Source organism: Paroedura picta, chromosome 5 (genome assembly GCF_049243985.1).
Source record: "Paroedura picta isolate Pp20150507F chromosome 5, Ppicta_v3.0, whole genome shotgun sequence".
Classification (NCBI taxonomy): Eukaryota; Metazoa; Chordata; class Lepidosauria; order Squamata; family Gekkonidae; genus Paroedura; species Paroedura picta.
Genome location: NC_135373.1, coordinates 118,637,223 through 118,659,912, shown reverse-complemented (window position 1 = coordinate 118,659,912; position 22,690 = coordinate 118,637,223). Strand labels below are relative to the sequence as shown.

General features: G+C 46.9%; 1 protein-coding gene across 2 annotated transcripts in view; it reads right to left on the bottom strand.

Annotated features, from left to right (window-relative positions):
- The window catches only part of PDE3A (phosphodiesterase 3A), a 273,848-nt gene that overhangs the window by 36,098 nt on the left and 215,060 nt on the right, over window positions 1-22,690 (bottom strand). The gene's annotated exons all lie outside the window — the stretch shown is intronic.

Here is a 22,690-nt window from a genome sequence, read left to right as displayed (position 1 = left end):
GTTGCCAACCTCCAGGTGGGATCTGGAAATCTCCCAATGTCACAACTGAACGTTCCAACATAAAGGTTGGGAAACTTCTGCAGAATTGGGGATGGACAGGGACCTCCGTGGAGAACCATGCCCTACAGCCCATCTTCCAAAGCAGCCCAGAAAGGAGCTGTGATTCTGGAGTGCCCCCTGGAGGCTGGCCTCCCCACTTCCAGGTCCCTATTAGTGGCCCACTTCCAGGTCCCTTATTAATGGGTGCCAACGTTAGCCGTTCTGCATATTCCAGTGCTCAAGATCTCTGCAAAGGGAGAAGAGGAGAGACCATGGCGAAAGACCACAGGGCCGTCGCCCACCATGAGCGAGCAGCAAGGACACAAGGAGCTAGGCAGCTGGGTCTGCGGCCTTTCTCGAATAACAGGCAAAGCCGTAAATCAGGAGGCGATCTGGTTTCCAAGTCACATCACGAACTCCCCGGCCAAGCGTCTTAAAACAAAATTAAAAGTAAACACAGCTCCTTCTCTTCTCCTCCTGCCACTCCCTCCCTGGGCTCCCTGAAAAGCCTCCTGCGGCACATGCCGGCGAGTTTCTGTGGAAATAACGGGTCACTTTAGACTCTCCAGCAAGCCTCCCTGGGGATCCCCCCCCCAAAATAAGATTAAGTGGGGACGAAAACATGTTTCTCTGCATTTCTCTGACACGCTTCTTGGAAAAAGCACCACAGGGGTTCTTGGATGGGGGAGACAGTTGTTGACGACTTTGGAGTCTTAACTCGGAGGTTTCTTTGGTCCTGTCCCCCCCCCCCTCTCCAGGCTTGTGCATGCCACCATGGTGACTTGTGAACCGTATCATTTGGGAAACATTCTGTTCATAATTCTGCTTTTTAAAATCACATTTGTATTCTAGCAGTGAAGCTCAGAACCCTGGGCCGCTTGCATGGAATAATTCAACACTAGGGTCCTGTAATCCTTGCAAGGGTCACCTTCAAGATGGATGACTGTAACTCGTTAATACATAGGGCTCCCCTTTGGCTCTGAACCGGAAATTACAGCTAGCACAGAATGCACAGGTCCTTACCTGCTCTGGCTACCAGTGGAGTGCCAGATCACACCTACTTTACAGGGTTGTTGTCAGGATAGAATCATAGAGTTGGAAGGGGCCATACAGGCCATCTAGTCCAACCCCCTGCTCAATGCAGGATCAGCCCTAAGCATCCTAAAATAAAATGGCATGGGAAAAGGATTATCTCGCCCACAGCAGGAACTCGAGGTAGCTTTTATAATGGAAATAATCATAAAAGACAATAAAACACATGAAAACCGCAAGTTAAAACTCAATAATTCAGAACTGCTCACTGATAGAAGAGTGAATCAAAAAGCGGTCATGAATAAAACTGTTTTCAATTGCTAGTCAAAGTCATAGAATCATAGACTCACAGAATCATAGAGTTGGAAGGGGCCATACAGGCCATCTAGTCCAACCCCCTGCTCAACGCAGGATCAGCCCAGAGCATCCTAAAGCATCCAAGAAAAGTGTGTATCCAACCTTTGCTTGAAGACTGCCAGTGAGGGGGAGCTCACCACCTCCTTAGGCAGCCTATTCCTTCAAAACAGAGGCGGGGCTAGCATTGTCGAAAACCATTCTGGAACCCCACTGGAGTGAAAAGCAGGATGTAAGAACCCCTGGGAGTAATTTCAAATGGGTCGCCGTGTTGGTCTGAAGTAGCACAATAAAATCAGAGTCCAGTAGGACCTTTAAGACTAACAAAGATTTATTCAAGGCGTGAGCTTTCGAGTGCAAGCATGCTTCCTCAGACGAAGAGTGCTTGCACTCGAAAGCTCACGCCTTGAATAAATCTTTGTTGGTCTTAAACGGCGCTACTGGACTGTGATTTTATTGCCCTGGGAGTAAGTCATTCTAACGGCTCTCCTTTCCCCTCTGCTGCTTGAATGGAGGGCCTGCACCTTATTTTCATTTCTGTGCAACACCCAGCAGCACACAGAAATGCAGAACTGGAAGGGTTCCAAAGGGTCATCTAGTCCAGCCCCCCTGCATAATGCAGTAACTAATGATTCTTGTGATCCCGTCCAATTTTCAGTTGAAATAAAACAAAGAAATGCAAGCCTTGATGTTTTGAAACTCTATCCTCCCTTAGGGTTACCTTGGAATCTAAATGCCTGGTGCTATAATCAATCAATTCCCCTTTCCCCAGGACTGGATGGTATTTTTACCACCTCCATTTGGATATATTTAGGCAGCACTAGATGGGCTATTTTGGGACAATGTGAAGTGGGGGGGGAAACTTCCCTTTTCTTCCCATTACGGGAGATCTTAAGACTCTTTCTTATCCCAATTTGAGATGAAAAGATATTGTCAAGGGTTAGGAATTTCCTGTGGGACCGGAAATGCTGCTGTCATCGAACCTCCCTTGATATTCGCTAATGGAAGGGAGCAGGGGAGGAGAACGTCCCCCCCCCCCACAAACGGACGAAAATAGAAGAATCCGTTACAAAACAACTCTTTAAACAAGAAAGAAAAGAACATTTCCTTTCATTTCAAGAGTGGCAGATGGAAGGAATGACAGGTCTATAACGGGGCTCTTCCACACACACACCCCTTTAAATTAGACACTGAATTTAGCGAGATCCCCCCCCTCTGCCCCACCCTGTTTGAGAATCCACCCTTTGTCTTCTCCGTGGATCTTTTAATTCTTCAGATCCAGATGGTTGCAAATTGGCGAGCTCAAACAGCTCGCCGGAACGGGGCTGGGAAAAAAGAAAGAATAATGACAGAGATCTTTTCCTCAACGCATCGATTGCGCCAGATAGCAGATGTGAGCCCCCAGTGGCGGGAGGAAGAGGGGAGCGGGTGCCAGCAGGAACTAGCTCACGGAGAACCCCAAAAGCCTTTGCTAGCAGGAACTAGAGTACTCAAAGGGAAAGTCCTGTCTCAGGGTGCTTGAGTGCCTTGACCAGCTTTTCTCAACTTTTTTACCACCGAGAAACCCCTCAAACATTCTTCAGGTCTCAAAAAACCCCAGAAGGGGCGCTACCGTGCAGAATATTGTTGGGAAGCACAGCTCTCTGAGAACAGCCCTATCAGGGCTGTGACTAGCCCAAGGTCGCCCAGCTGGCTGCCTGTGGAGGAAATATTTTGTCATTTTTATTTAAACCAACCAAAAATCCCAACTCCTGAGATCCTGGATTGGTTCTGGATTTCCAGGGCAAGCATGTTCACAGCCACAGAAGGAACTCATGAGCCTGTCATGATTAGCCCTATGGCTTGAGTCTTCCAACATTCTTGGTGGGCACTAGGATGGCTCTTGGGGGGGGGGGTGCCCATGGGCACCATGTTGGGGACCCCCGCTCTCCCTGTACACAGCAAGTCTCTCCCTCACTCTTTGGGTGTTCTTTCCTTCCTTTAAGCCACAAAAGGCTAGAGTATATTGGCAACCGAACAACTTAGAATGGGGAGGGGCTACAATTTGGTGCTAAACATCTTCTTGGCACGCAGAAAGTCCCAGGTTCTGCTGGAGCTGGGATGCGGAGGGGCAATGAGCCAGGATTGCTTTTTATATCGTATCTCTGCACCCTGACTCCAAACAACTCCCCAACCTTCTGACCTGGATATAAGCACAGATGGATCTTCATTCTTTCTTGTATGTGATGAAGTGAGCTTTGAGTCCCAAAAGCTTATATCCTGGGGACTTTTGCTATTACGGACTAAGCTGGCTACCCACCAGAAATCTTTTGATCTTGGACAGTCTTTGGGTTTGCTTTTACTGCTGTCAGTTGGTTATAGCAGGACCCCCAATCAGCTTTATACTTTTTTTCCCTCCTCCTAAATGGCGGTATTTAAAGGTTTTAGGGATAACAAAAGAAACATGACAATAACAGAAAAAAAAACCCACCCCCCCAAACCTGGTAAGAATTCTCAAGCTCTTCCATTTCCCCCCCCCCCCCCCCAGAATTTGCTTTGGAGATCGTAGCTGCTAAGGGCCGTCAAGTGTTGCGGGCGAGGCTGTCCAAAAATAAACCCGAGCGTTTAAATAAAATAAACTCTCCATTTGTTTGACACGGAGGCATGCTTTGAAACAAGAGTGAAAGCATCATAAGGTGCTTCTCAGCACTTCACAGAGGGGCCGATCTGCTAAACAAAAGCCAGGGGGAATGACTTAATTTAGTAAAGCTTTGAGAAAGTTTAGCTCATTCATTTTACGAAGTAAATGTTTTATTTTAAAAATGCCCATTTGGAATGGGGAAATGAGAAGTCTCTGCAGTGCCTCAACCAAGAGCCCACTAGATGGCGCTCTCCTACACACATGATCCCATTGTTCACCAAATGGCCAACCTCTCTTCCATAGATTCAAATGGGTAGCTATGTTGCTCTGAAGCAGCACAACAAAATTAGAGTCCAATTGCACCTTTAAGACCTAAAGGTGCTATTGGACTCTGGTTTTGTTGTCTCTCTTCCATAGTTTATCATTTTGCCCAGCAAGGGGGAGGGCAATCTTTCAAAAACATTACCAGATCTCAGTGCTTGGGCATTCTCTCAACTGCAAAATCAAACACATCTTGGGCGCCAAGAGTCAGACTTGGCTAACATCATCGACAATTTGGCCCTAATCTTTTTATGGACAAAACAATGAGTGCTACATCATAGGTAATTAAAGACTCTGGATCAAAGAAAAGCTTAACCATTTGATTAATAAGTGTTAGGTTTTTATCCAGAAATGTAGCCCGAGGTTCCGTTAAATAAAGGACAAAAGAAAATATGAAGAAGAAGAAAAAGAAGACGAGCTTGTTCTTATGTGCTGCTTTTCTCTACCCGAAGGAGGCTCAAAGCGGCTTGCATTCGCCTTCCCTTCCTCTCCCCACAACAGACACCCTGTGAGGTGGGTGAGGCTGAGAGAGCCCTGAGATTAACCTGTTTCCTAAATTCAAATTAGCAATCCTGGCACTGCTCCTCCAAATTTATATTGAAAAGAACCTGCCTGTTACAAGGGGCAGCAGAAAACTTTCAGAGAAGCGGAAATGCTTTGAAATCCCTCAAGAGGAATTTCCTCCAGAATATAATATTCCAATCAGCCAGGGCCAAGTCACAGATTCTTATCTGCCAGTGTATTCTTTCCCATCCATTTTTGAGGGTTATACAGGATTGTGTATGCTGTGGGTGGGAGTGTATGCATTATTGTTGTGTAAGTGATTTGTGTGTGTGTTTGTTTGTTCACTGATTGACACTGAGAACCAGCTTGGCGTAGTGGTTAGGAGTGCGGACTTCTAATCTGGCGAGCCAGGTTCGATTCTGCACTCCCCCACATGCAGCCAGCTGGGTGACCTTGGGCTCGCCACGGCACTGATAAAGCTGTTCCGACTTAGCAGTATTTGCTTCTCTAAAGAAATGTGTTCTTATTTTGAGGAGGGACAAGATGTTGAAGCAAACAAGCCCCCCTCCCTCCCTCATGACTGTTGGCTTTGGAGATCCTACCACATTTCCTCCAACCTTCTATTCACAGCCCTAAGGACTAGAAACTTGATTTCTTTTCTTTTTTTTAATTCAATGTTTTTTAAAATGAAAGAACACAAAAGGTCTGTCGTAACAGACAGCCAGACATGGAGGACATTCAGGGCAGACAAGTGAAACACAGCTACAGACAAACAATAATTAAATTATAGAATTCACTGTCATCGGATGCAGTGATAGTTGTTTGCTTAAAAGCAAAAACAAACAAGAACTGGGCAAATTCATGCAGGCCCTACTGATAGGGCTTAGCCATTAGAGCTAAACGAAAATTCCCACGTATTGAGGAAGTGTGCCTCTAGTACGAACGCTAATGAATTCGGCGAATATCAATTTGAGTGTTCCAGTTTCTGCCGAGGGAACTCCCGGTTGGGGTAAAACGGCAGTTATCTCCCGGAGACAGACAATTAACAGGGAAATGGACACCAAGTTTCCCAACAATCGTGTCCTAATGGGCAAAAATGCCAGTAAGGACACGACTGAATCAGAACCATAAAGCAACAAGATCAGTTAATTCCCCAAAACACTGACAATATAGGAACATGCAGAAGGAAGGAGGGAGATTTTGAGTATTGAGCTGCCAACCTCCAGGTGGGGCCTAGAGTTCTCCCAGAATTTTAACTTGATTTCCAAACAATGGTGATCAGTTACCCTGGAGAAAATTGCTGTTAGGTGGGTTGAGTGGCATTATACAAGGCTTTCTTGACATCCCGGGGAAGGGTTCCCTGATTGGGTGGGATTTAATTAATTTTTATACATTTTTATTTATCTTTGTATTTTTATACCGTCACTCCCAGGAACTGGTTCGTGATGGTTCACAGAAACAAGGAAACAGCAATATCAATTAAAAGTACCCTAATAGAACAATTTAAGCAGATATAAATACAAGTACAAAATGGCGGTATACTAAATATCTTTAAAAATCAGTCCACATAATCCGGGCATTGATCGTAATACTGATGGAATATGTATCAGCTTAAAAAAAAATTCAACATTTATCAGGTGATATAGAATCATAGAATCACAGATTCATAGAGTTGGAAGGGGCCATACAGGCCATCTAGTCCAACCCCCTGCTCAACGCAGGATCAGCCCTAAACATCCTAAAGCATCCAAGAAAAGTGTGCATCCAACCTTTGCTTGAAGACTGCCAGTGACCATATTACCATATAAGAGCAAGTCAACTCACCCACCTCTCCCCAAATGGCCAATGATGGGCCTGAAGGGGGTGGGAAGGGGAGGAGCCCTGGGTGGGCATGTCCACAGCTATGCTTCCTAATCGTATTCGGCATGATTTTTAACTGATTTCCAGACCATGGTGATCGGTTTCTATGGAGAAAATTGCTGGAAGGTGGATCGCATGGCATTATACCAGGCTTTCTTCACTGGGTGGGTTTCCTGAATGGGTGAGACTTAATTAATTTTTGCACATTTTCTAAATTTGTTCCACATTTATCAGGTGATATCACCATATTGGGGCACGTTGACTCACCCGCCCCTCCCCAAATGGCCAATGATGGGCCTGGAGGGGGTGGGAAGGGGAGGAGCCCTGAGTGGGCGTGTCCACAGCTCTGCTTCCCAACCATATTCTGCACGATCATGCCACTTCTGGGGGTTCCCAAAGCCTGAAGAATGTTTTAGAGGCTCCTCAGCAGTCAGTTTAGAGAGGCTGTCCTAGGATGATATCATGAAAAGATGATTCCTAACAGTAAGAGCAGCTTATTTATGGAACGGTTCACCAGTCAGGATACGTTCAGGGGTTTCTAAACAGTAAAAAATGCTGAGAAAGGCTGCAGTATACATCCAGATGTCCCTCTCTTCCTAAAGCCTCCTTCCTTTAGCTGCCAACCCCAAATCTCCAAGAATTTCCAGGCCTGGACTTGGCAAAACTTTTCAAACCTCTTCACTCTGAATTCCAGCTAGTGGGAAACCTGGAGAAGGGGAAGGGCCCATTTGTGAACTTATCTGGTGGTCTGCTGAGCGGAAAAGACATACTGCCGTGGGCGGACGGACCTTGGACTGATCCATACCACGCGTGCGTCCCCGCACTGCATGTTGTCTCAAACGGACGCTGTAAAAATGAGATTAAAATCCCCCACCCAAACATCTGCAAAAGGCTGGTGTGACTCCAATCAATGGGAAAATAAACAGAGTTGCTCAACAGGTAATACGTAGCTTGCAAGTTTATGACTTATGGGAATGGAACCGTGTCCCTGCCGCCTGTGAACACCGAACTAAACGTTCCGTTCCCGGGGAGGGGGAGGACAGGTCTGGTTCAATGAGGGTGGGAAGAGGCGGGTGGGTTCCAGGAACGCCAAAATTCAGTTCCAGCATTGTACATTGACGTACAAGGGTGTACACCAGTGGTTCTCAACCTTTCTAATGCTGCAACCCTTTAAATACAGTCCCTCATGTTGTGGTGACTCCCGACCATAAAATTAGGCAAGGGTTCTTTCATAGAAATTAAACCGAAACTGACCAATGGTGTGAAGATCCATTGTTCATGATTGTATTTTTTTCTGGGGTTTCTCAGTTCAGTTCTGCCTCTTGTCCCACCACGCCGATCTCGTTCTTTTCCGCTGCTCCAGACAGACGAACGCTCCATCTCGATCTACCCTGTAAGGCTGTTGTGTAGATGGCACCCCCCCTGGCCAAACTGCTTGCCCTGCTGTGATCCCTACGAAAAGGTCATTCAACCTCCAAAGGGGTTCTGACTAGGCTTGTGCGATTCGGCCGCCAAAGCGGACGTTCCCTCCGGGCGCAGCCAGCGCCGCGTGGGGGGGAGGGCGGTGCCGGCAGCGGCATGACAGCGGGCACAACCACGCAGGCACGGAATTCAAAATAGGCAGTAATAAGGAGTGATTCACTGTGGGTTCAGAGGTGGACATGGAGACTGGAAGCGATCTGAGCTCTTTATTAGGACTCGAGCATGGGACAAGAAGGATTGAACCGAGACCAACTGAACCAAGAAATCCCTGAACAGCTCCAACTTATATACAGTAGAAAGCAATGGATTTGTGTTCCTAAACAGACTTTTTATTGGTTGCAAAAGTAGCAAACAGATAAAAAAGCGTTTGATCGCAGACTGCTGAGGTCTAATCCCATGTACCGTTTTGATCAAAAAACCAGATGAGCCAAATGTAACATTCCCTCCTTCTTTTTATGCCAATAAAGATACTCTGAATCTGAATCCTTCTTCTCCTGTCTCTCTTGAGGGAGGAACAGTTATAAGGACATCAAACCATATTTGCCGTTCACAGGATTGGGCCATTTCTCCACAAAGGCCTCATCAAGAGGCTCCATCCTTGAGAGGGGATGATTTTTAGGACCAGATGGACTCGATAGTCTGGGAAGACCTGAGAGTTAATGATCCCTCTCAAAGGCCATAGAAAGGGGGGTTGGGATCTTTACGACAATATTTTAGTTCTTAAACAAGCCTCAAGTCTTTGCTTTCGGCTTAGCACTTGGAAGGGGGCGCCAGGTGAGGGACAGGAAGGGGAAATGTAATATGCATCAGGAGTTTGGGTAACATAAGATTATACAGAAGGGAAGGCAAATAATAAAGGAGTCGGCAAGGACTCTACCCTCAAAAGGTCACTGGGAGCGCCAGGAGAATTGTAATATTTAACTGCAGCAGAGGGAAAGACAGGAATTCGAGGAGACTCTGGGTCCTTGAGCTTGCAGTGATTTCAGTCAGAAATTTAACAAAGTTAAGAAGAACCGCTGAGTGCACCTCATAGGTTTCAGCTGGCTCTTGGGAGTCCCTGAAGAAGACCCGGGTGTTCTATTTTTATTCTATTTTATTCTTTCAGGGATGGCCAAACTGTGGCTCTCCAGATGTACATGGACTACAATTCCCACAAACCAACTGCCTGTGCTGGCAGGGCCTCAGGGGAGTGGTTGTTCACGAACATCTGGAGAGCTACAGTTTGGGCACCCCGACTAAATGGGCAGGATTTGGGGCAGGGAGGGACCTCAGTAGAGGATAATGCTACGGAGTCCACCCTGCAGAGCGGTCATTTTATTTTATTATTAATTTATTATTTATTTATTTATTTAGATTTTTATACCGCCCATTTCGTTGCAGCTCTGGGCGGTTTACATTGAACATTATATAATACAAATTACATGGAACGATGTATAGTACCAACAGTATGTAACATAAACTTTCATAAACAGGATGTAACATATCCAGGGGAACTGACCTTTGTTGCCTGGAGACATAGCTTGGCCAGCCCAGAGTTGGGGAAAACCTGGAGACTTTGGGGGCAGAGCCAGGAGTGGGACGGATTTGGGGCACGGAGGGACCTCAGTGGAGTATAGTGCTATGGAGTCCACCCTCCAAAGCAGCCATTTTCTCCAGTTCTTCTCCAAAGAACTGATCTTTGTCGCCTGGAGATGTGCTATAATTCCAGGAGATTCCCAAGTCCCACCTGGAGACTGGCATCCCTACTTCAGTATCATCCCCAATTTTGAATTGGAGACTACAGTAGCAGGGTCCAGATACCCCAAAATAAAGCAAAACAAAACAGCAGGCTGGCTTGATGAACAAGAAGGGTCATGGCATAGTTGTCTTCTACTCGGCTGCACCTCCAGATGAAGCCGGGGTAAGAAGACGTCAGCTGCCCGTAAAGTTCTATCCAGTTAAAGAACCATAGAGTTCATATCTAGCTGGTGCCATCCTACACGTATTTAAAGCCATTACTGTGGGTCCTGTCCTCCTCCAAGGGATAACCTTCACTTAATCATATCCCCTCAACCTCCTCTTCTCCAGGCTGAACATTCCCAAGTCCCTCAGCCTTTCCTCCTAGGACTTTCAAATCCTTCAAGGGAGCCATCCTGTCCCTTCTCAACCTCCTCTTCTCCAGGCTGAACATTCCCAAGTCCCTCAGCCTTTCCTCCTAGGACTTTCAAATTCTTCAAGGGAGCCATCCTGTCCCCTCTCCACCTCCTCTTCTCCAGGCTGTTCATTCCCAAGCCCCTCAGCCTTTCCTCCTAGGACTTTCAAATCCTTCAAGAGAGCCATCCTGTCCCCTCTCCACCTCCTCTTCTCCAGGCTGTTCATTCCCAAGCCCCTCAGCCTTTCCTCCTAGGACTTTCAAATTCTTCAAGGGAGCCATCCTGTCCCCTCTCCACCTCCTCTTCTCCAGGCTGTTCATTCCCAAGCCCCTCAGCCTTTCCTCCTAGGACTTTCAAATTCTTCAAGGGAGCCATCCTGTCCCCTCTCCACCTCCTCTTCTCCAGGCTGAACATTCCCAAGTCCCTCAGCCTTTCCTCCTAGGACTTTCAAATCCTTCAAGGGAGCCATCCTGTCCCTTCTCAACCTCCTCTTCTCCAGGCTGAACATTCCCAAGTCCCTCAGCCTTTCCTCCTAGGACTTTCAAATCCTTCAAGGGAGCCATCCTGTCCCTTCTCAACCTCCTCTTCTCCAGGCTGAGCATTCCCAAGTCCCTCAGCCTTTCCTCCTAGGACTTTCAAATCCTTCAAGGGAGCCATCCTGTCCCTTCTCAACCTCCTCTTCTCCAGGCTGAGCATTCCCAAGCCCCTCAGCCTTTCCTCACAGGACTTGCCTTGTATCTTCACTTTGAAAAGTATTGAGTTCTACCGCTCTGCATGGAGATGTCTCTCAGTGAACACCAGGTGGCACTGCTGTACCTTCTACAACAAACTTTGTGGCTCTGGAAAACACAAACTTCCCCCATCTGCTAAGAGACCTGAGCTTTCCCAAGGCAGCGGCTGGTCCGGACCCCATTTTGCTGTTCCCCAAACACGAATACCGCTGTGCTGCTATGTTTCCCCAGGGTGGGATGCAAATTAATTCGCAGTGTGGTGCTGGAAGGTTACTTTAATAGGCTTGGAAAGCATTTGTCTCCCCCGTAAATGAACACCTGGGGGAAGCTAACTGGCAAGGATGCCACCTGCAGAGAAGACGACTAAGAGGCGATATGAAAGCTACCTTGAAGGACTGTCACCCAGAAGATGGGGCAGAGTTGTTTGCTGTTGCCCCAGAGGGTCAGACCAGAACCAATGGGTTGAAATTAATGCAAAAGGAATTCCATCTAAACATCCGGAAGGAGTTCCTGACAGAGCGGTTCCTCAGTGGAACAGGCTTCCTCGGGAGGTGGTGGGGTTCTCCTTCTTGCTCAGTCAGAACAGTTTTATCAGTGCTATGGCGAGCCCAAGGTCACACAGCTGGCTGCATGTGGGGGAGTGCAGAATCGAACCCAGCATGCCAGATTAGAAGTCTGCACTCTTAACCACTAGACCAAACTGGCTCTCCTGAGCCCTGAGCCTCTCTAGTAGAAGGATATCAGTGAGAAGGGAAGTGGCAAAGACTTTTCTCTACCAGAGACTTCCGATTGGGTAAACAATATTGCCCGTGTAGGTAAGCAAGACTGAGCAAAGTGGATCAATGCCGTGACTCGATGTAAGGCAGCGGAAGCATATCTCCCCCTCCCTTTTTGTGTGTGCAAGTTAATACTGGAGGGATATTTTATCTGAAAAAAGGTTACTTTTGCATATAGAAAAGGCAGAATTACCCATCCTCGGGGGAGTCCATTCCCGCCTCTCATGTTTCTGTATGAGTCATGGAGCTGTGCTAATCACTGGATGGAGGCAAGCCAGAACAATGACTCAGGGAGAGAAGCAACAAGCAACCATCTCCAAAAACATGGGAAGCTCTCAGCTGTCCAGGTAACCAAATAGTTTTGAGTTGGGGTGAACTCTTGTACTCTGGTATGTCTTGACTAGCAGCATCTTTTACTGAATTCACACACAGTTGGGTAGGGATCCTATTATCTGTCTAGAGTAGCCATTCTCCATTTTATTTTTTTTTTGGCCCTGGTTCTTTTAGGAGCTCTTTTCAGGTTCCAGCGTCCCTGTGGGACGCTGGCTATTTGACCAATGAGATAGGCTAAAAGAGGCCTAAGCTAAGAGTGAGCTAAAAATCCTTGACTTTACTTCTCTTAGGTAAACGCAGTGCAGAGATGAGGCAGGATGACCAACTCTAGAAAGGCACAGCAAGTTGACTCCTATGTGGGCATTACAACTCTCGGAAATAATTAACTATTTAATGCACTCATTTCTCCTGGCACAATAACCCATTCTCTTTCACAGTTTGGGGATCCCTTCCCTTTCCCTGGGAACCCACACTGGCCCTTGAATTCTTACAAAATCTTCTGCAAATCAAGGAGAGCAAGCTATCGGACCCCAATTTTCTCTACGTTAAGGGGTCTGAAAATGATTTATTTATTTATTTTACTTCTATACCGCCACTCCCAGCACAGCTGGCTCGCAGCAGTTCACAATATATCACATCAATAAAACATACTATAAACACATCCCCCTATAGTAACAATCCCATAAAATCTTAACACACTGTGATGGGCCCAAGGTCATCCAGAAGGTATTCATTCATTAATTTTATTAACCGACACTCCCAGATGTGCTGGCTCGAGGGAGTTTACAATTACGCCCATAAAATAGGGGAAAAAACAAAGTTTACACTACAGGCAGCATAATGCCGTCCATCCATCCATCCATCCATCCCCTCCCAACCCACCAATCCACACCCAGTACCCACTGCCCACCGGCCTCAGGAGAGATCAGCTGCCTAGATGGATGGGCATCCAGGGCCTCTAAAGGAGGAGGCACGGGGAATGCCACCTCTAACCACAAGACCACTCTGCCTCTTCACACCACCTGGAAGGCTGCTCCACCTGGAAATTCATTGCCAGACCATCTCTCTGCCTAGTGCTGGAGGAGAAAGAAAGGCCCGGAGGAGAAAAAAAAATCAACTCGCTGAACTTCAGGAATGAATTTCCTCTAGAAAAAAAAAATGTCCTAGTTTCTCTATCTAAGCCACTCCGTCTTCCCCTCGAATATCCATCCCCCTGTATCTCACAAGCGAGTCCCCCGAGCCCTGACCTGCGGATGAGGATGCTTACGGCATAGCTGTTCCTTTGTGAAATTAAATTTAGGCACTGGAGTGCAAGGGTCATCGTTGGCTGAGGGCTATTGTGGGAATGGAGGCAAGTCACATCCATCACCCCAGGCATTTTTCCTCCTCTGAAAACACGGGCAGAAGCGGCATGCTCTCCCTGTACAGGGACCACTGAAAAGCTGTACTTTCTTCTCTGGGCTACAATGAATTAATCTTTTACGTAACAGGCCTTGAAAAAAAAAAGAAACACCCTTCTTTGCTCTCTCCTGCCTACCCCTTCGACCACTTTCCTAGCAGTCATTGGCTGATTAACTGTGATGTCACAGAAGGTGAGAATGTCACTTCGATGCGAAATGTGATAAGTCAGCTCCTTTCTTGTATGGGGGCTAAGATGAAATCTCATGTCCATAATGCGCAGTAGAAATGAATCGTCCGCTGCCACACGAAGGATATAGAATCATAGAATCATAGAATCATAGAGTTGGAAGGGGCCATACAGGCCATCTAGTCCAACCCCCTGCTCAACGCAGGATCATAGAATCATAGAATCATAGAGTTGGAAGTGGGCATAGAGGCCATCTAGTCCAACCCCCTGCTCAACGCAGGATCAGCCCTAAGCATCCTAAAGCATCCAAGAAAAGTGTGTATCCAACCTTTGCTTGAAGACTGCCAGTGAGGGGAGCTCACCACCTCCTTAGGCAGCCTATTCCACTGCTGAACTACTCTGACTGTGAACCTTTTTTCCTGATATCTAGCCTATATCGTTGTACTTGTAGTTTAAACCCATTACTGTGCATCCTTTCTTCTGCAGCCAACAGAAACAGCATCCTGCCCTCCTCCAAGTGACAACCTTTCATTATATTATTCGCTACATCCCCACAAATATTCTTTCATGCGGCAGAACGTGCCAAAATGTGAATGCCAATGGGCTATCAGGGCATGTCCCTTTTTACTTTTTTGCGCTGTAAACAGAAATCGATGGTGCCAAATGTCCTGCGGATGGAACGGGGTTGGGTATTGCCAGAATACTCTGAGGAGAGGAAGAGCAGGTGACTGTGAGCCACTTCGAGACTTCTTCGAGCAGTGAAAAGTGGGGTATAAAAACCAACTCTTTTTCTTCTACAGGAGTTCAAGGCTCATGTTATATGGCCCAAATGTTTGTGCTGATTAATCTTTGCTGTGTAGCGTGTCTCCCCCCCCCCCCAGTGTTTAAACACTGGTTTTATATGATAGATACAAGTTTAATTTTATTGAAAATGTAAGTTTTTATCCCTGTGGACTAGCCTTTCTCAGCCAGGGTTTCATGAAGCCCTGGGGTTCTTTGATGGCCCTGGAAAATTTTCTGAATGGGTGGGAATTAATTTTTATTATATTTAAATTAAAAAATATATTTATAGGGTGATATGACCATATATGGTCATGTTGACTCCTCCCCCCGCAAAATGGCCAATGAGGGGCTTGGAGGGGGTGGGAAGGGGAGGGGCTCCAGGTGGGCGTGTCCACAGCTCCGCTTCCCAACCATATTCTGTACGATCTCACCACTTCTGGGGTTTCTCGAAGCCTGAAGAATGTTTCAGGGGGTTCCCAATGTTAAGGGTGTGTGAATAGTTATGTAGAAAGGGCCCCAGTGTACTGCTTTGCCCAGGGGCCTATAATACTGTTAAGATGGCCCTGATAAAGGGAACATTGGGGGGGGTCATGGATCTGGGGGCCAGCAGAGTTCCTGGGATCTAGCATAAGTCCTAGACAGAATTTTCCCTCTCACACTGGGAACTCACGTCGCTTGATTAAAACAAGCATGCTGCTATTGTCCTCTGGCAACAACCCATAATATCCCCCTCAATTCGACCACTCAGCCTCACAGCAAGGCCCAAACAAAGGAGAGCTTTTTGGAAGAAAGGTGAAAGAAATACATCTGCCCCAAAAGGATGCCCTGCTGAATATTTAATATCTAACCCATTGGCGGGCAGGGCTAGATTCTGAAATGTTTTACCAGTAAAATATGATTTTGAAGTTTATTGTATTTTATGAACTGGTGCTACCCGCCCCGAGCCTCACTGGGATAGAAGAAAAAATTTAAAGATTTGTTTGTTTATTTATAAAAACGTGTGGAGGGAGAGGGAGAGGGAGAGGGAGAGGGAGAGGGAGAGGGAGAGGGAGAGGGAGAGGGAGTACATGGCAAGACGTGGCAGACCACTTGCCCGAACAATGGCAAACGAGGGAGAAGCCATTCTGGTTCTTGAAGAACTGCAGGATCGTAAGGCGGCTGCTACTGGTATTTCAATGACTACTGGGTGCCCTGGACAGCCTCAAAAGGTCTACCTCTCCGCCAAGCTGAAAGACGGTTCCTTCCCTCTTTCTCTTGCAGGGGGAAGGGAGGAAAAACCCTGCAGTCAAACAACCCCAGGCCTCTGACTTTGAGCCACAGCTTAACACCTTGTAAAATACAGCAGTGTTTAACGTACAGAGGCCACGGCTATAAATTTCCACACAGGGAAGCTGCTCAAGCGTTTGGGGGGGGGGCGAGGGGAGCTGGAAGCCTCTTCAAAGGGAGAAAGGGCAAGAGATGCTAACTATGCGCTACATACGGGAGGAAGGGAACCAAGAAAGTGACAGGGGTCAGTTTGTTCTGTGCTTTTCGGCACTGTCTTATTCAGCTACAAGGCAACTTGCATGCCTGGATGGAGTCGCAGCGCTCTGTTTTCCCAGACTCAAAAAAGGAGACGAATACTTCATTTCCTAGTCTAGGAGGTTTGCGCTTAAGACTGTGAACGTGTGAGCTACCTGCCAAGCTGCAAAGCGATCCCCTCCAGCATGAGTCATGTTTTTTTTTTTCTGAGAATGCCTCCTAGGTAGTAGGAGGGAAATCCAGAACAGTGACTCATGCAGGCTCTGCTGAGGGGGGTGGTTTAGCTGGAATGATTGAGCGCTCAAATCCTACCCAGTGAAGAGGGGCAGCAGTATGACTGTCCCTTTGCAGAAGCTGATGACAAGGAAATACAGTTGAAACAGAGACTCATGCAGAGGCACAAAGGGCAGCCTCCTTTTGTGGATGGATGTTTGGGGTTTCAGGAGTAAGTCAATGGCTTCTTGTGGCATGCTGGTTAATGTCGTTGCAGCTGGTAGAAAAAGGAGAACGCCAGAAACAAACAGTTTACTTTTAAAATACAGGACATAAAAATATAAAAAATTTCAGGTAAGCATTAGAATCACAGAATCCATAGGGGCATCTAGCCCAACCCCCTGCAGAATGCAGGAAATTCATGATTACATTGCATCAGACTCAAAATGCTACCGTGCTGTTGGTTAATTCGAGTGGCAAACCTCATATAACATTGCCTTTGCATTTTTGAGGACTAGAATGTTTAATACGATTAGTAGCAGCAACAGCTGCCGATATTCTTAGCATGCCATACTCTGGGTTAGGGATCGCCTGGTTTTACAACTCATCTCCAGCTGACAGAGATCAGTTCCCTTGGAGAAATTGATTTGGAGGGTAGCATTATACTCCATTGAGATCTCTCCCCACCTCAAATTATGCCCATTCCCAGCTCAGCTGCTCCCAACCTAGAGCTGGCAACTCTACTACGGTTCTACTATTCAGAGGAAGGAAGGAAGGAAGGAAGGAAGGAAGGAAGGAAGGAAGGAAGGAAGGAAGGAAGGAAGGAAGGAAGGAAGGAAGGAAGGAAGGAAGGAAGGAAGGAAGGAAGGAAGGAACTGGCAACCAGTGGGAATGGTGGTAGGGCAGCATCCTGGAAGAACAAATTTAAAAGATTAAAAAATTAAAAAGAAAAATAAGGTCTCAGTGACTTACTGGAAGTTTTAACCATAGAGTTCCTGGTGATTCCTAGAGTTCTCTGAAGTGACAAGGTAGCCCTAGCAATTGCCAGAAATTCTGTGGGTAAGATAGCCAGGGTGACTGTGCCCCCACTATGGCCCCAGTTTCTACCTGCCAATCAACTGAGCATTAGTGAGCAAGGACTGCAAATGGCTGGAGGCCTCCCGTCAAAAACAGCCAAATGGGAATGCTAATGAAAGAGCCGGTTCATGGTAGGGTTGTGCGTGGCAGCTTCCAAATCAGCTGTTCCAGGCCAACACAGCCAGCACCGTGCTGTGAGAGGGAGGGGAGGTGCCGGTGCGTATCTTGGTGCACCTCCCTTCCCCCTCCCTGCAGAGCGGCGCTGGAACAGCCAAGTCGGATGCCGCCATGCACAACCCTAGTTTACAGTGCTTTCTAGCGTCTTCTTAAAAAAAAACCCAGCCCAAATAAAAATAAAATGTATCTGGCCTCAAGGAAAACAGTACTGGGTGATGATACTCCGGGGAGAGTGTACGATTGTCTCAAAAAAACGCCACCTAATAAGCATGCAGCAGAGTTCGGCACCCAATTAATCTCCCCCAAAGGTATTGCTATGTTATTATTCCATCCACAGAGTCCAGTTTCATCTGGCCCATGGGTTGCATGTTGTCCCTTAATTGTGCCTCGGCATGGGGTCCTTTCCCAGTGTTGCCCTTTTGTTTCTTGGAGCTATCAGACACACACTGGGATACTTAGAAACGTAAACTAGTCTCCTAAGAACCACAGTATGCTTTTGCATGAAGAAGAAGAAGAAACATGCTTGTGTCCATTACCAAAACATATCAGGCCTAAATCAATATAACATCAGGGTCGGCAAGCAGCAGCCCCTTCAGTCCCAATCCAGCCCCCTAAGGGGAACCCTCTGGCTATCCCTCTGCAACGTCATGGGGAAAGAGAAGCTTGGAGGGTTATCTGCAGCAGACTACTGAGAAAGGTAGGAAACAGGGCTTTCAACTTCCATCATCTCCCACACTCCTTGTCTGGAGCGGGCAACCTGAAAAACTAACTGCTGACTACGGATGCCAATTAACCTTTACCTCCAGGAGGGACACTGCTGCCTTTGCAGCTTGGAAGCATTTTGGGCAACTTCTGGGAATGCAAATAAACAATGCCCATGAGACATTTCTTCAAAGGCCATTTTTTTTCTGGGACAGGAGCGGAACAATGAGAATTAGCCTTTTCTTTAGGCTGTAGCTCATGGTCAAGTTGCTAAAAACCTTCCGCGCAGTAAGCCAAGACCTCAGCAATTCTGTCGGAAACGCTGCAGCAGCAGATCACTCAAAGCCACGTACCCCTGGCTGAAGGGGTGCATAGGGGAACTTTTGTGTGCTGAATATTTTACGAGGCTTCCAAAATAGAAGGCACTTTGGTCCTCCTTAAAAGGCCTATGCTCTGCACTTTTCACAGAAGGTGAAAAAGAATTAGAGCAAAACAGAATAGACGGGTGATCACAGAATCATAAAGTTGGAAGGGACCTCCAGCGTAATTGAGTCCATCACCCTGCAGAATGCAGGAAATCCACAAATACCTGTCCACTGCAGTGACACCAAGTCCATGCCCCAATGACCCCCCCCCCCCAAACAGAATCCCAGGCTGAGAAACTCCTCGAAATTCATACGAGAAAAGGGATGGAGCTTGGGGAGAACAGGGAAGTCAGCAGGGTACAATACCAAAGAGACCACGCCCCAAAGCATCAATTTTGTCCTGGGGAACTGGCCTCTGTAGTCTGGAGATGAGATGTAATTCCATGGGATCCCTGGGAGATGGGCAGTCTTATACAAGGGAATGGACTGCAGAGAGATTTCTTGATGGCCCTGGAAGAGTTTCCCGAATGGGTGGGAGTCAATTAATTTTGCAATTATTTTAAAAATTTCTGAACATTTATCAGATGATCTGACCATATATGGGCACGTTGGCTGATGGGACTGGAGGGGGTGGGAAGGGGCCCTGGGTGGGGCTGTCCACAGCTCTGTTTCCCAACCCTATTCTGCACGATTGTGCCACTTCTGGGGTTTCTCAAAGCCTGAGGAATGTTTCAAGGGTCTCTCAATGGTAAAAAGGTGGAGAACGCCTGTCCCTTACATAGAACAATTTCCTAGTTGATTTGGGTTTAGAGAAAAGTACCGTTTGGGTTTTTTCTGTCCCTGGCACCAATATTCCCCTGGTCAACCCTGCAATGAAGACCTTCCATTAAAAGAAACAAGCTGCTCTTTGATTATTTTTAAACCTGCCTTGGTGTAAACTATTTTTTTTTTAAATCACGTTTTAAAAAAAAAACAACCCTCCAACCCGGTAAGTTGTAGAACTACAGTATAAATAAGTATAACCTGCCGTTTCTGTTTGCGTGTTGGAAACCTGTCAAGCGCCTTCTAAAGTGTTCAGTTCAATTAAGAAGAGTTTACTGCCGTTCCACAATTTCCCCATAGACCTTAGCTTCAGAAGCCCCTGTGTGTCATTCTTACCCAGTTCAAAAAAATAAAAATGGGTTGGAACACTCACAGCTTCTTCTGGGGTGGGGTGGGGAATAGAGTGAAAAGGGCATCTAATTGGGACAGCAATAAATCCCAGTGTGGGAATGCAGAAGGGGAAGTGAGGATAAGGATCTTTAATCCCTTAGCACAGAGACAGAAAGGAAGAAGAAGAGTTGGTTTCTAAACCCTGCTCTTCACTACCCAACGGAGTCTCAAAGTGGCTTGCAATCGCCTTCCCTTCTTTGCCCCTCCGCAGACACCCTGTGAGGGAGGTAGGGCTGAGAGAGCTCTGACAGAACCGATCTCTGAGAACAGTTCGAACGCAACTGTGATTAGCCCAAGGTCACCCAGCTGGCTGCATGTGCGGGAGAGGGAATCAAAGCTGGCTCTCCAGGATAGAAGCTGTCCCTCTCTAGATTAAGGCTGCTGCTCTTAACCGCTATACCAAGGCTCATTCGTTCCATCATTCATTCATTCATTCATTCGTTCGTTCGTTCGTTCGTTCGTTCGTTCGTTCGTTCGTTCGTTCGTTCATTCATTGACCCTTATTGTGACACCTCAGGGCCAACTCTTCTTCTTCAGTTAATATCAGGGCTCTCTCAGCCTCCCCTCCCTCACAGGGTGTCTGTTGTGGGGAGAGGAAGGGGAAGGCAAATGTAAGCCGCTTTCAGACTCCTTCAGGTAGAGAAAAGCGGCATAGAAGAATCAACTCTTCTTCTTCTTCAGTAATCTCAGGGCTCTCTCAGCCTCCCCTCCCTCACAGGGTGTCTGTTGTGGGGAGAGGAAAGGGAAGGCAAATGTAAGCCGCTTTGAGACTCCTTCGGGTAGAGAAATGTAGCATAGAAGAACCAACTCTTCTTCTTCTTCAGTACTATCAGGGCTCTCTCAGCCTCACCTCCCTCACAGGGTGTTTGTTGTGGGGAGAGGAAAGAGAAAGTGACTGGAAGCAACCGGAGTTTTATTCAAGCATGCAAAAACTTATCCCTCAAACAGAACTCCGTTGGTCTTAAAGATCCCACTGGGTTCAAATTCTGTTCTAGTGGGGGGAAAAACCCAAACAGAATATTTCAGAATGCACATGGCTATGAATTACACCACTTCTCGCAGGCCAACGATAACCTGTTTCAGCGTTTTCGCTTCGAATCCCCATGAAGCTGTCTCGGCTCTACAAAATTACCAAGTTGGTTCACCGTCAAAATGCTGCACATCCTACCATCTAACCGTGTATTATTATTCATTTACTAGATGCCTCACAATTAAATCCACCTACTCTTGGGAAAACAAAACAAAACAAAACAGGGGCATGTCCTGAATACATAAACAAAGCAGAATGGCAGGCAAGGCATTTCTTTCTCCTGCAATAAAACTGTTTGAAGGTCTTTGTTGGTCATCCTCAGTAGGGATCCTGCTCCCTCGTCACATAGTTAAAACTGTATGCTGTTTCACAACACTGTTTCACAGAATCACAGAATCATAGAGTTGGAAGGGGCCACACAGGCCATCTAGTCCAACCCCCTGCTCAACACAGGATCAGCCCTAAGCATCCTAAAGCATCCAAGAAAAGTGTGTATCCAACCTTTGCTTGAAGACTGCCAGTGAGGGGGAGCTCACCACCTCCTTAGGCAGCCTATTCCACTGACTGTGAAAAAAAAATTTCCCTGATATCTAGCTTATATCGTTGTACTTGTAGTTTAAACCCATTACTGTGTGTCCTTTTCTCTACAGCATCTTGCCCTCCTCCAAGTGAAAACCTTTCAAATACTTAAAGAGGGCTACCTTGTCCCTCTTTAAGTATTTGAGAAGGGAGATGCTCTGTGCCTGCTAAACACTGTTAAGTTAATTTGGGGACCCTACAAACTAATGACCTCCAAAATAGTCCTTGCTCAGGGATGTGGCTTCCTTGATTGACTCAACCCATCTCCTGCTGGGTCTTCCCCTTTTCCTGCTGCCTTCCATTTATGAAGATGAGTTGCTTTATAAACCCTGCTTTTCACTACCCGGAGGAGTCTCAAGGCAGCTTACAATCACCTTCCCTGCCCACAGGCACTCTGTGAGGTAGGTGGGGCTGAGAGAACTCTGAGAGAACTGTGAGTAGTCCAGAATCACCCAGCAGGCCTCATGAGTCTCAAAGCTTACAATTGCCTTCACTTCCTCTCCACACCACAGACATCCTGTGAGGTAGATGGGACTGAGTGAACTCTGAGAGAAACTGCTCTGTAAGAACAACACTATCAGGGCTGTGACTAGCCCAAGGTCACCCAAATGGCTCAATGTGGAGGAGCGGGGAATCAAATCTGGTTCGCCAGATTGGAAGCCGTCACTCTTAACTACATCAGAATGGCTCTCTTAGCATTATAGTCTTTTCCAGTGACTCTATTATCTTCTAATAGAATGACCAAAATACGATTTCCTCAGTTTGTTCATTTTCATTTATAGGGTGAGTTCAGGCTTGATTTGATCTAGAACCCACTGATTTGTCTTTTGGCCAGCCCATGGTTAGCTCTGGGTTGGGAAATACCTGGAGACTTTGGGAAAGGATACAGTAGTGGATGGGATTTGGGGCTGGGGGGGGGGCGTCCTTGGAGAATAACACTTATGGAGTCCACTCTCCCAAGTGGACATTTTCTCCAGAGGAATTGATTTCATTAGTCTGGAGAAGGGCTATAATTCCAGGGACTGGCACATTTAGGACTGGCATTCCAGTCCCACTGTATACTGCAGAGGTCAGATCCCGCCTGGAGTCCTGTGTGCAGTTCTGGAGGCCTCACTTCAAACAGGACATGAACAAAATTGAGATGTTTCAGAGGAGAGCAACAAGGATGATCCGGGGCCTGGGGACCAAGCCCTGTGAGGAAAGGCTGAGGGACTTGGGAATGCTCAGCCTGGAGAAGAGGAGGTGGAGAGGGGACAGGA